General features: G+C 40.4%; 1 long non-coding RNA gene across 1 annotated transcript in view; it reads left to right on the top strand.

Moving 5' to 3' along the window:
- Positions 1–3,457: 3,457 nt before the first annotated feature.
- Positions 3,458–14,543, top strand: part of LOC118520215 (uncharacterized) — a 53,257-nt gene continuing 42,171 nt past the window's right edge. The window contains exon 1 of the long non-coding RNA XR_013444322.1: positions 3,458–3,707. This is a non-coding gene — a long non-coding RNA (uncharacterized LOC118520215). The remainder of the gene's footprint in view (positions 3,708–14,543) is intronic.

The raw sequence follows: 14,543 nt of genomic DNA, 5'->3' as shown, positions 1-14,543 counted from the left end.
TTGGAGCAGGAGGCGGGGTTGGATCAACGACCATGAGATCAAGACCTGAGGGAAACCAAGAGTTGGTCGCTTAGCAGATTGAGCCACCCAGGCCCCCACAAATAGTACATTTTATATTGAGTGCTGGGTATGTTGGTTTTACTTATATACATATATAAACGTGAGATTTATATACACACATATATACATATTTTCATTTAAGTGATACCATAACTTATCACATAATTAAATTCTTAGAGAATATATTTAAGTTTTTATTTTAATCACCTGAGGGTGCTTATCACAAGTGCAGTCCTTAATTCCCATCACCTGTTTCACCCACTCTCCCCCCTCCCCCCTCAATCCACCTACTCTCTGGTAACCATCAGTTTGTTCTCTATAGTTAATAATCTGTTTCTTGGTTTGTCTTTGTTTTTCCCCTTTGCTCGCTTATTTTGTTTCTTAAACTCCACATATGAGTGAAATCATATGGTATTTGTCTATGACTTATTTCACTTAGCATTATACTCTCTAGCTCTATCCATGTCCTTGCAAATGGCAAGATTTCATTCTTTTTTGTGGCTGAATAATATTTCATTGTATACATATATACACACACACACCACACTTCTTTATCCATTCACAATTAATGAACACTTGGGCTGCTTTCATATCTTGGCTATTGTAAATAATGATAAACATAGAGGTGCATGTATCCCTTTGAATTAGTGTTTTTGTATTCTTTGGGTAAATACCCAGTAGTGTGATTGTGAGATCAGATAGTAGGATGGTTCTATTTTTAATTTTTTGAGGAACCTCCATACTGTTTTCCACAGTGGCTGCACCAGTTTGCATTCCCACCGACAGTGCACAAGGGTTCCTTTTTCTCCACATCCTCACCAACACCTGTTGTTTTTTATGTTGTTGATTTTAGCCATTCTGTCAGGTGTGAGGTGAGATCTCATTGTAGTTTTGATTTGTATTTCCCTGATGATGTGGTGTTGAACATCCTTTCATGTGTCTGTTGGCCATCTGTATGTCTTTGGAGAAATGTCTGTTCATGTCTTCTGCCCACTTTTTAATTAGATTATTTGTTTTTTACATGTTGAGTTTTATAAGTTCTTTATATGTTTTGGATATTAACCCTTTATTGGCTATGTCATTTGTAGTTATTTTCTCCCATTCCATAGGCTGCGTTTTGGTTTTGTTAATTGTCTCCTTCACTGTGTAGAAGCTTTTTATTTTGATGTAATCCCAATAGTTTATTTTTGCTTTTGTTTCCCTTGCCTCAGGATACCTATCTAGAAAAAAGTTGCTTTGGCCATGTTTGAGAAATTACGGCCGGTGTTCTTTTCTATGATTTTTATGGTTTCGGGTCTCACATTTAAGTCTTTAATCCATTTTGAATTTATATTTTTGTGTATGATGCAAGAAAGTGGTCCAATTTCATGTTGCTGTCCAGTTTTCCCAATACTGTTTGTTGAAGAGACTCTTTTTCCCATTGGATATTCTTTCCTGCTTTGTCAAAGATTAATTTACCATTTAGTTGTGGGTTCATTTCTGGGTTTTCTGTTCTATTCCATTGATCTATATGTCTATTTTTGTGCCAGTATCATACTATTTTGATTACTACAGCTTTGTAATATAATGTGAAGTCAGGAATTGTAATGCCTCCAGCTTTGCTTTTCTTTATCAAGATTGCTTTGGCTATTCAGGGTTCTTTGTGGTTCCTTACAAATTTTAGGATTGTTTGTTCTACTTCTGTGAAAAATGCTATTGGTATTTTGATAGGGATTGCATACTTTGGGTAGTATAGACATTTTAACAATATTTGTTCTTCCAATCCATGAGCATGGAATTTCTTTCCATTTCTTTTCTTGTTTTCAATTTCTTTCACCAGTGTTTTGTAGTTTTCAGAGTTTAGGTCTTTCACCTCTTTGGTTAGATTTATTCCTAGGAATCTTATTAATTTTGGTGCAATTGTAAACAAGATTGTTTTCTTATTTTCTCTTTTTGCTGCTTTATTATTGGTGGGTAGAAATGCAACATATTTTTGTAGGTATATTTTGTATCCTGACACTTTATTGAATTCATTTAGCAGTTCTAGCAGTTTTTTGATGGCGTGTGTTGGGTTTTCTACGTATCGTATCCTGTCATCTGCAAATACTGAAAGTTGTACTTCTTCCTTACTGATTTGGATGCCTTTTATTTCTTTTCTTTTCTTTTTAAGATTTTATTTATTTATTTGACAGAGAGAGATACAGCGAGAGAGGGAACACAAGCAGGGGGAGTGGGAGAGGGAGAAGCAGGCTTCCTGCTGAGCAGGGAGCCTGATGTGGGGCTTGAACCCAGGACCCTGGGATCATGACCTGAGCCGAAGGCAGACGCTTAACGACTGAGCCACCCAGGCGCCCCTTGATTACTTTTCATTACTGTCCTCTAAGTCATTCATTTGTTCCTCTCCTTCTTATAATCTGTTGTTCATTCCATCAAATGTGTGTCTCATTTTGTTTATGGAGCCCTTTATCTCTACTATGTTATGTCTTATCCCTGGGTTAATTGTTTCACTGATGTCTTCCAGTCTTTAGTCAAGACCAGTGAGTATCCTCATAATTATTGCTTTAAATTCTCTATCAGGGAGAGGCCTGCGTGGCTCAGATCCCAGGGTCCTGGAATCACGTCCCGCATTGGGGGACTTGCTTGCTCAGCGGGGAGCCTGCTTCTCCCTCTACCTGCTGCTCCTTCTGCTTGTGTGCTCTCTCTCTCTCTGACAAATAAATAAATAAAATCTTAAAAAAAAAATTCTCTGTCAGGCATGTTACTTCTATCTGTTTTGCTTAGATCTCCAGCTGTGGCCTTGTCCTGTTCTTTCATTTGGGAGAAATTCCTCTGTCTTCTCATTTTGTCTGTCTCTGTACCTGTTTCTATGTGTTAAGAAGGTCAGCTATGTCTTCTGTTCGTGGCTGCAATGGCTTTATGAAGAAGAGGTCCTGTAGTGCTCTGCAGTATAGTGTCCCATGTTCCCCAGGGCCTGTTGCTTCTGGGAGTGTCGCCAGTGTGTGCTGCATGTGCTCTGCTCTTGTGTGCTGGCTGCTATATCCTTCAGGCCAGTTGTCTGCAGAGGCTCTCTTTGCCTGTTATGGGCAATGTTTGGTTCCTGGCCTGAATGTGGTGCGTTTTTACTAGGTATGCTCTGGTCTGCTTGTGAAATCAGACCTGTCACTGCTGCCACTGGAACCGAGGCCTCACAAAAGTCCCAGGTCAGGAGACGTGGTGTTGGCAGGGACTAGAGCTCCTCTTCTCGAGGAGGGGGCTCACTGTGCTGGAACAGAGGCAAGCTGAATGGGAAGGACCAGTCTTCTGGAGTTCTGGGGCTGGGTGGAGGGTTTTGGTGTGAGCAATTTAGGTAAGAAATGTGGGCGCCACACTAGTTCCCACAGGTGACCCTCTGCTTATGCTGAGGGTGAGGGAGGGAAATGGCTTCTGCCAGTTTCTTTGTTCCCAGAGGGGTCTCTCTGTGAATGCAAAGGCTACCTCTCTGCGACATACTTCGAGATGAGTAACCAACCTTCCCCCTGTGTGTCCCAGGTGCCCTTCAGATCCAGTGTCCTCCAAGCTCTCCCAGAGCCAAGCACAATGACCTTTACCCTGCTGGTTATTTGGAATTGAAGAATCAGTTTATGGAGCACAGATTCTGGCAGTATCCAGAAAAGTATCCCACATGCAAGGTGAAAGGAAGGGGTTTTTATGAGAAAAGATGTGGGGGGCAATTACACGATTTGGTTAAAAGAAAAAGTTAATTGTTACTCACAGGCAGAACCAATGTGGTTACACAATGACTGTTCTCTCGGTGTTGATAAATGAAATTGTTCCTCCTATGCATTAGTTAATTATTCTGTCTTCAGAAAGTCCATAGCCAGCAGTTTTATTGATCAAGATGTTCATGGCCCTCTTGATTTTACATATAATTGCTTGTAAAACAGTTGCCGCTTCTGGGTCAGACCAAGGGTTTTTTTGCCCAGTTCAAGATTATTAGATCATTAGCCATTTGTTTTAGAAAGGAAAATGGAGCTTTTCTTTCTTTCTTTTTTTTTTTTTAATATTTTATATTTATTTGAGAGAGAGAGTGGACATGAGAGCACAAACGGTGGAGACGGAGAAGCAGGCTGTCCTCGAGCAGGGAGCCTGATGCAGGGCTCGATCCCAGGACCCTGGGATCATGACCTGAGCCAAAGACAACCACTTAACCGACTGAGCCACCCAGGCTCCCTGAAAATGGAGCTTTTCATGGGGTGCCTGGGTGGCTCAGTTGGTTAAGCATCTGCCTTCAGCTCAGGTAATGATCTCAGGGTCCTGGGATTGAGCCTCACATCCAGGCTCCCTGCTTCTCCCTCTCCCCCTGCCCCTGCTTTCTCTCAAATAATAAATAAATAAATAAATAAATAAAAAATAAAATGGAGCTTTTCTTAAAAATGGAGCCTCTCATGTCCAAAAATCTTGTATGATTATACAATATTAAATGATAATAGAGAATTTTAAGTTGTACATATAGGAAAGTTATTTGGTAAAAACGTATTTCCCTTAGATGTATGAAATGTGAGTAGCATTTCTCTCCATTGTAAGTATGAGGTTTATGAAAGAAGGGTTTTGTTTTTTTTTTTTTCACTTTATCTGGGTAGGTTTTATTTTTAACTTTAGTATTTTTTATTTTATTATGTTATGTTAGACACCATACATTACATCATTAGTTTTTGATGTAGTGTTCCGTGATTCATTGTTTGAGTATAACACCCAGTGCTCCATGCAATACGTGCCCTCCTTAATACCCATCACCGGGCTAACCCATTCCCTCACCCCCTCCCCTCTATAACCCTCAGTTTGTTTCTCAGAGTCCATAGTCTCTCATGGTTCGTCTCCCCTTCCGATTTCCCCCCCTTCATTTTTCCCTTCCTACTATCTTTTTTTTTTTTTTAACATATAGTATATTATTTGTTTCAGAGGTATAGGTCTGTGATTCATCAGTCTTACACAATTCACAGCCCTCACCATAGCACATACCCTCCCCAATGTCCATCACCCAGCCCCTGCATCCCTCCCACCCCCACCACTCCAGCAACCCTCAGTTTGTTTCCTGAGATAAGAGTCTCTTATGTTTTGTCTCCCTCTCTGGTTTCATCTTGTTTCATTTTTTCCTCCCTTCCCCTATGATCCTCTGTCTTGTTTCTCAAAGTCCTCATATCAGTGAGATCATATGATACTTGTCTTTCTCTGATTGACTTATTTCACTTAGCACAATACCCTCTAGTTCCATCCATGTTGTTGCAAATGGCAAGATTTTGGGTGGGTTTTTTTGATGGCTGCATAATATTCCATTGTATATATATACCACATCTTCTTTATCCATTCATCTGTTGATGAACATCTTGGCTCTTTCCATAGTTTGGCTATTGTGGACATTGCTGCTATAAACATTGGGGTGCACATACCACTTCGGATCACTACATTTGTATTTTTGGGGTAAATACCCAGTAGTGCAATTGATGGGTTGTAGGGTAGCTCTATTCTCAACGTTTTGAGGAACCTCCATACTTTTTTTCAGAGTGGCTGCACCAGCTTGCACTCCCGCCAACAGTGTAGGAGGGTTCCCCTTTTTCCGCATCCTCGCCAACATCTGTCGTTTCCTGACTTGTTAATTTTAGCCATTCTGACTGGTGTGAGGTGGTATCTCACTGAGGTTTTGATTTGTATTTCCCTGATGCCCAGTGATGTTGAAAACTTTTTCATGTGTCTGTTGGCCATTTAGATGTCTTCTTTGCAGAAATGTCTGTTCATGTCTTCTGCCCATTTCTTGATTGGATTATTTGTTCTTTGGGTTTTGAGTTTGATAAGTTCTTTATAGATTTTGGATGCTAGCCCTTTATCTGATATGTCATTTGCAAATATCTTCTCCCATTCTGTTGGTTGTCTTTTGGTTTTGTTGACTGTTTCCTTTGCTGTGCAAAAGCTTTTTATCTTGATGAAGTCCCAATGGTTCATTTTTGCCCTTGCTTCCCTTGCCTTTGACAATGTGTCTAGGAAGAAGTTGCTGAGGCTGAGGTCGAAGAGGTTGCTCCTCTTCGACCTCAGGATTTGATGTTCTTCTCAAGGATTTTGATGGATTCCTGTCTCACATTTAGGTCTTTCATCCATTTTGAGTCTATTTTTATGTGTGGTGTAAGGAAATGGTCCAGTTTCATTCTTCTGCATGTGGCTGTCCAATTTTCCCAACACCATTTGTTGAAGAGACTGTCTTTTTTCCATTGGACATTCTTTCCTGCTTTGTTGAAGAGTAGTTGACCATAGAGTTGAGGGTCCATTTCTGGGCTCTCTATTCTGTTCCATTGATCTATGTGTCTGTTTTTGTGCCAGTACCATACTGTCTTGATGATGACAGCCTTGTAATAGAGCTTGAAGTCCGGAATTGTGATACCGCCAGCTTTGCTTTTCTTTTTCAACATTCCTCTGGCTATTTGGGGTCTTTTCTGGTTCCATACAAATTTTAGGATTATTTGTTCCATTTCTTTGAAAAAAGTGGATGGTATTTTGATAGGGATTGCATTAAATGTGTAGATTGCTCTAGGTAGCATAGGCATTTTCACAATATTTGTTCTTCCAGTCCATGAGCATGGAACGTTTTTCCATTTCTTTGTGTCTTCCTCAATTTCTTTCATGAGTATTCTATAGTTTTCTGAGTACAGATTCTTTGCCTCTTTGGTTAGATTTATTCCTAGGTATCTTATGGTTTTGGGTGCAATTGTAAATGGGATTGACTCCTTAATTTCTCTTTCTTCTGTCTTGTTGTTGGTGTATAGAAATGCCACTGATTTCTGTGGATTGGTTTTATATCCTGGCACTTTACTGAATTCCTGTATGAGTTCTAGCAGTTTTGGGGTGGAGTCTTTTGGGTTTTCCACATAAAGTATCATATCATCTGCAAACAGTGAGAGTTTGACTTCTTTGCTGATTTGGATGCCTTTTATTTCTTTTTGTTGTCTGACTGCTGAGGCTAGGACTTCTAGTACTGTGTTGAATAGCAGTGGTGATAGTGGACATCCCTGCCGTGTTCCTGACCTTAGGGGAAAAGCTCTCAGTTTTTCCCCATTGAGAATGATATTCGCTGTGGGTTTTTCATAGGTGGCTTTTATGATATTGAGGTATATACCCTCCATCCCTACACTTTGAAGAGTTTTAATCAAGAAAGGATGCTGTACTTTGCCAATGCTTTTTCTGCATCTATTGAGAGGATCATATGGTTCTTGTTCTTTCTTTTATTAATGTATTGTATCACATTGATTTGTGGATGTTGAACTAACCTTGCAGTCCAGGAATAAATCCCACTTGGTCGTGGTGAATAATCCTTTTAATGTACTGTTGGATCCTGTAGGCTAGTATTTTGGTGAGAATTTTTGCATCCATGTTCATCAGGGATATTGGTCTGTAATTCTCCTTTTTGATGGGGTCTTTGTCTGGTTTTGGGATCAAGGTAATGCTGGCCCGTAAAATGAGTTTGGAAGTTTTCCTTCCGTTTCTATTTTTGGAACCGTTTCAGAAGAATAAGTATTAATTCTTGAAAGAAAGGGTTTCTTGTCTGTTTAGTTAAGTCTTCATTTAACACAGGGGCGCCTGGGTGGCTCAGTTGGTTAAGCGACTGCCTTCGGCTCAGGTCATGATCCTGGAGTCCCGGGATCGAGTCCCGCATCGGACTCCCTGCTCAGCAGGGAGTCTGCTTCTCCCTCTGATCCTCCCCCCTCTCATGCTCTCTCTCTCTCTGTCTCATTCTCTCTCTCAAATAAATAAATAAAATCTTTAAAAAAAAAAAAAAGTCTTCATTTAACACAATGACTGGCACATGAATGGCACTCAGTAGATATTTGATGAAAGAATAGTAAGTACTTAATAAGTGATAACAGTGATATTTACTTTCTGGTTGCACAGAAGTAACATGCACAGAATGCCTTAGGTTTGTGTTACTCTGTGAAGAGTACTCTACATGTGTTAACTCTGCCTCTAGAGGAGGGCAGTCATGTGCCAAGGAATATGTTAATCCTGTGTTCTTCAAACTGAGTATGAATTTTTTAGCGTCCGCAAGACTTTTGATGTGGGTGAAAGATGTTCACTGTTAGTCATGTTTTCTTCAAGGCTTATTTTATTAAATTTCTAAATCTAATGAATAATATATCAATAACCATCTTTTCAAGAGCACTTAAACAATTACTAATTTTGTTTAGTATAAATTCCTTAAGCTGTTTAAAGTTCAGTTGCAACTTTAATAGTGTGATACTGTAATTTATAGTAAATATGTATTTGTTCTTCATAGCCTTTTCTGGCAGTGAGCTCCTAAAACCCTTGGAATTCACTAAGTGCAGAGAGCTATCAGGATGTCATTTGTTATGTTAATGAGGTGACTTTGGGAAACCCTAGATGACCAAATCCTGGGCTGCTTGCTAGTGGCCCCTACCAGGTGATTGGAGGGTTGGAACTTTCAGTCCCCCTCCAACTTTGGGGAAGGGAGAGGGGCGGGAGGTTGAATCATTTGCCAATGGCCAAGGATTTAATCAATCATGGCTATTGTTAAATTTAAAAAATTCAACAGAGTACATTTTAAAGATTTAATTAGCTTTATTAAATGATTCGTGAATGTGGCAGCATCCCATTGTTGCTGAGCCCTGAAATCAGATTTGTGTGCCCCATGCTTAGTAAGCCCATCCCTGAGTCAGGGAGTTTGAAGCAGAGAAAGGTTTATTGAAGGGCAACCCAAGGAGAAGACAAAGACAGGTCCCAAATCTACCTTGCCTTGTTGAGCCTAGGAACAGTTTATATATTATTATCAGAGCATGTGGGTGTTAGGGCAGGAACTGGAGGGCCTTGAAACTTCTAGAGAAGGTCTTGAAACTTCTCCCGGTTAGTAGTTGCCGTCTGCATACTGATCTGGTGCCTTCCAGCGGTCCTGTCACATGTTGCCCTTGTGTCTGCAAAAGAGATGTTATTGTTGCAGGGTCATGGAGCACAATGGTCAAGAAAGAATTCTTGAGACCTATAGTGCAACTTAGTGTATTTAGCTGCACTTTTGCTGTGTGAAGCTGCTGGTTATATGCTTAGTACTTGAGGGGGAGGGGACATGAAGGGAGTATTATAAATATCTTTAAATTTCTACTTGTAAATTTCTACTCACATGATTTCTCTGGTGCTTACCATTCAGTTCAATATTAACTATCAGTGAGATCTACAGACAGCCATGAGACCCTTTAAGAATGTAGCAACCAGCATGTATTTATTTAAACCTTATTAGAACTATTCAGGGCTAAAGGTGAACATTTTTCTGCTTCTATCCTTGATCAGTTATCAAGCAGCCTGTGTCCGCAGTTCCTATAGCTAGTACTGGGGACAAAAGAACAAAGAACAAAGTTAACAATTCTTGCAAGGCTGTGGAGGAATATGCCTCTGTGCAGTGTGTGGAAATATGTGTCAGAGTAGTTTAGTTTACATGAATAAAGAAGTATATGCCCAGGTTCACAATCTAGCAAGTAGGGAGAATCTACAAAGAGCTACAGAAAGGGAAGTTTTTAAAAGCAGGACAAGGAAGTCCTAAAAAGACAAAAGGATTATTTCAGGTGAACTTGAGACAGAGCAGGGACTGGACTTGGGTCCCCTCACCCCTAACCAAAAAATCCAGAGTTCTTTGGCTAGGTCTATAGAGGGAAGAGCTGAACCACATGCTTCGTGAGTAACCTACCTCTCGGGAATGCAGAAGTACCCTATACACCTAAAAGGGAAGCAGGGCTGCAAAAACCAGAACAAACCGGTCTGCACCAAAATGGACCCAGCGCTGACTTTTCACCAAATTTCTCCCTCGTTGTAATACTAAAAATCATGCCCAGCAGTGGAATTAGACATGTGCTGCATGAAGAAGCATGACCTTTAAGTGTGCAAGTGCCCCCAAAATTCCCTGCGCCTACATGCCTAGCCATCCCCCTTTTCCTGCTTAAGTCTCTTTAAAGCTCTCCTTGACGTCTCCTGGAGAGACAGCCTGAGGATCTTCCCTTTGTGCTGTCTCCCTTGTGCTTGAGCCAAAGTCCCAATAAAGCCTTGCCTGGAACTCCTGTTTGGACTTCAATATCAAGGTCACTTCCTCTGGGGGAAAAAAGCATTTTATTAGGTGGGTTTCCTCATTTTCCTTTGGGGGTGGAGAGGGCCTATATGACAGATAACTTTATTGGTGCTGACCAGACTGGTGAAGATAGCATTTCTGGGGGCGGTTGAAAGTGCTATTAGGTTAGGTATTAAACCCCTGTAATTACATTTTGGGCCAGTGGTTTTCTTTTAAAATAGTTTTTTTGCTAGCAAAATGAGTTTATTTGAAAATAGCAGAGGAGGGGCGCCTGGGTGGCTCAGTCGTTAAGCATCTGCCTTCGGCTCAGGTCATGATGCCAGGGTCCTGGGATCGAGTCCTGCATTAGGCTCCCTGCTCCGCTGGAAGCCTGCTTCTCCCTCTCCCACTCCCCCTGCTTGTGTTCCTGCTCTTGCTATCTCTCTCTCTCTCTGTCAAATAAATAAATAAAATCTTAAAAAAAAGAAAGAAAATAACTGAGGAATTACAATTTGGGATAAGAAAACCATGGCAAATCACAGACAAGTCTGAAGAAACAAAGGGAAGGTCAGCTTTTATTAGGCATTAGTAGGAAATTGGGGAGGGTTGTTTTGAACACAAGTTTATTAGAGAAGAAAAAGAGTTTGAGATTGTAGAGTTTTCTTATTCGCTGCAAGCGGTGGTTAGTGCATTGTTGCAGGGCAGGGAGAGATCTTCCCTCTTTTTATTTATTTATTTTTTTTAATTTTTTTTAAAAGATTTTATTTATTTATTTGACAGAGAGAGAGAGACAGCTAGAGAGGGAACACAAGCAGGGGGAGTGGGAGAAGGAGAAGCAGGCTCCTGGCCGAGCAGGGAGCCCGATGCAAGGCTCGATCCCAGGACCCTGGGATCATGACCTGAGCAGAAGACAGATGCTTAACGACTGAGCCACCCAGGCGCCCCTCCCTCTTTTTATTAAATGCAGGAGATAAAATTCCTACCTGAAAAGTATCCTCCCTTGGCAAAATAAGAATTATCTTCCTTCTTCCTGCTGGTTATGCAAACTGCAAGGAATGGTACATGAGATCTTCCCCTTCACAGGAGATTTAAATGAGGTTTTCTTTACTCATTTTCACTTTTATTTTTTTTAATACAGTGTTATAGTCGTTTTAGGGGTCATTTTCACACTTTTTAACACTGTAATGAAGCCTCCATAAAAATCCAAAAGGACAGAGTGCAGAGAGCTTCTGGGTTGGTGAACATGTGGAAATTTGGGGAGAGTGGCAAGCTCAGAGAGGGCATGGAAGCTCTTTGCCTTTTCCCCATACCTTGCCCTATGCATCTTTTCCATTTGAGCTTTCCTGAGTTATATCCTTTTATAATAAACTGGTAATCTGGTAAATAAAATGGTTTTTTGAGTACATTAATCAAACACAAGGATGGGTCATTGGAACCTCCAATCGGTAAGCTGGTTGGTCAGAAGTACAGGTGAGAACCTGGGCTTGCAACTGATGTCAGGAGGAGGTGGTATTCTCATAAGACTGAGCCCTTAACCTGTGGAATCTAATGTTATCTCCAGGTGGATCGTGTCAGAATTGAGTTAAACTGTAGGGCATCTAGGTGGTGTTGGAGAATTGCTTGCTGGTATGGGTAATCCTCCCCCAACATTAGAAACCTGTCAGAATAGTTTAGTAAGGTTTATTCTTTGGATACTTTATTTATTTATTTTTAAAGATTTATTTATTTGAGAGAGATAGTGAGTGAGAGCATGAGCAGGGGCATGGTAGAGGGAGAAGCAGGTTCTCCGCTGAGCAGGGAGCCTGATGTGGGGCTTGATCCCAGGACCCTGAGATCATGACCTGAGCTGAAGGGAAACGCTTAACCGACTGAGCCACCCAGGTGCCCCTATTCTTTTGGATACTTTAAACATGAAAACAACAGACAACATTGGAAGTAGGGAGATTTAAAAAGTGGGGAGATTTTTAAAAAGAAGGAAATTGTGATATTTAAGGAAGAGATAATGGTAGCCCAAGCTATTGTGTTAATAGTGGAGATAGGAATAGAGGGATTTGAGATACAGTCAGAGGGAAAACGTTAGAATTTGCTGAAGGAGGAAGAGGAGAAGGAAGAATGAAAAATGACAGTGAAATTTCCGGTTAGATTTGACAGAAGCACAAGCCAAAGAAACATGCAAATTTTACCTGCTGGGGCCATCTTCCCCAGAAGACTGTTGGCATGGCAGAGACTGAAATAACTTGTCACCATTATTCAGTCTTGAATTTGGGCCTTTCTAATGATTATCACATGACCTGGCCTTTCATGTTAAATGTAAAAAATAAAGGTACAAAAAATTAAAGGTAACAGACTAGTGAGAATATTTTCTGAAGATAAGGACTTGGTTCTTTGAGTGTGATTAAAATCATTTGGGTGTCAAGTGAAAATCAAGATGAGAATCTTTCCCCAGTACCATTGAGTCTACAGCCTTTCCACCTTAATTTCCTTGGACATGGATTGTTTTCCCAGTCCCAGTCTATGTTGAGAGGCTCTCACTTCTCTAACTTCCTTCTCTCTGACTATATTGCCTCCTGTACTGAATGCACCTTGAAATTTACTGTCACTTCAATTCGGATTATTACCTGTTCTGACTTAATAAGAGTAACTGTAGAAATGCAGTGACTATAGTAGAAAATACACAAGAAAATAAATGACAAGTTTGTGATTCTTTTTTTTTTTAAGAGATTTTTATTTATTTGAGAGCAAGAGAGAGCGCGAGAATGGGGTGAGGGGCAAAGGGAGAAGCAGACTCCCCGCTGCACAGGGAGCCTGATGCAGGACTCGATCCCAGGACTCCAGGATCATGACCTGAGCTGAAGGCAGATGCTTAACCGACTGAACCACCCAGGTGCCCAAGTTTGTTGTTCTATTTTTTTTTTTTAAGATTTTATTTATTTGACAGAGAGAGAGCGAGAGTGAGCACACAAGCAAGGGGGAGCAGCAGAGGGAGAGAGAAAAGCAGGCTTTCCGCTTAGCAGGGAGCCCGACATGAGGCTTGACCCCAGGACCCCAGGATCACGACCCAAGCCGAAGGCAGATGCCCAACCAACTGAGCCACCCAGGCGCCCCCAAGTTTGTGATTCTTAATAGGGAGATACTAGAAACATTCCTATTAAGTTAGGAAAGAGATAATATATCTATTTTTTTCTATACCAGTTAACATTTCTTTAGAGGTGCTAGGTAGAATAGTTCAACAAGAAAAAACTTAGAGGTAAAACAAAATTCTGAAAAGAAATAATATCATTAAATGCTTGATCTATAGGGAATAGGAAGAGAGGAAAAATTCTTATCACCCTCTGAATCTGAAGTTGAATTAAACAGACTCACTAATCATTAATTGATGAAGGACTCTGTCAATCTTCATTCAGTCTCCACCCTGTTTCCATTCTCCCACTATAGACATTCAAAATATTTTTATATTGAATATGTTCTTACAAAATCATATATTTTACAGGCCAGTGTTTTTTTAATCTATACACACAATATGTCTTCTGTTCCTTTTTTCTTTTTCACTAACCACCATGTTATTACAATCCTTCTGTCACTATGTAAACATTGGTCAGGGCACCCACCTCTTTTTGCCTATCTGCTCTTCCAGGGGATGAACTCTTAGGTTACCTCCAATACATGACCACCATAAAAAATTAAATGAACATCCATGTATATATCCCTTTATGGACCTGTTTGAGAATTTCGAAGGCCATTGATATCTGGGTCATAGGATATGAGTTTACTTGTCTGAGTAGTGTCAAATCATCTTTAGATTGGTTGTACAAGTCCACATTTCCACTAGGATTGCATATGAGTGTTTCTGTACCCCTAAATCTGCAATGAACACAGCACTACCTAGCTTTTTCATATTTATGAGTCTAAAGTGTCTAAAGTATTACATCTTTGTAGTATTACTTTGCTTTCCACTGATTGTCAGTGATTTTAAGTAGTTTTTTAATGCTTGTCAGCTTTTTGAGCTTCTTTATTTGTAAATTGCCTCTTTGTACCTTGTGCTCATATTTCAATTCAGATTGCTCCCTTTTTCTTGCTGATTTGCAAGAGTTTCTTAAATATTCTAGGTATTAGGGGTGCCTGCGTGGCTCAGTCATTAAGCGTCTGCCTCCGGCTCAGGTCATGATCCCAGAGTCCTGTGATCGAGCCCCGCATTGGGCTCCCTGCTCAGCAGGAAGCCTGCTTCTCCCTCTCCCACTCCCCCCTGCTTGCGTTCCCTCTCTCACTCTCTCTCTCTCTCTGTCAAATAAAGAAATAAAAATCTTTAAAAAAAATTCTAGGTATTAATTCCCTGACAGTTTCAGATTCTGCAAATAATCCTATTCTATATGTATTCTGTTTCTGTTTCTTATTAAACAGAAAGCCTTTATTTTAATACCACAGTTGCATATTTTCCCCC

This window comes from Halichoerus grypus, chromosome 15, assembly GCF_964656455.1.
Source record: "Halichoerus grypus chromosome 15, mHalGry1.hap1.1, whole genome shotgun sequence".
NCBI classification, from domain to species: Eukaryota; Metazoa; Chordata; class Mammalia; order Carnivora; family Phocidae; genus Halichoerus; species Halichoerus grypus.
Note: the sequence above shows the minus strand (reverse complement) of the source record. Positions and strands in the feature narration are given on the sequence as shown.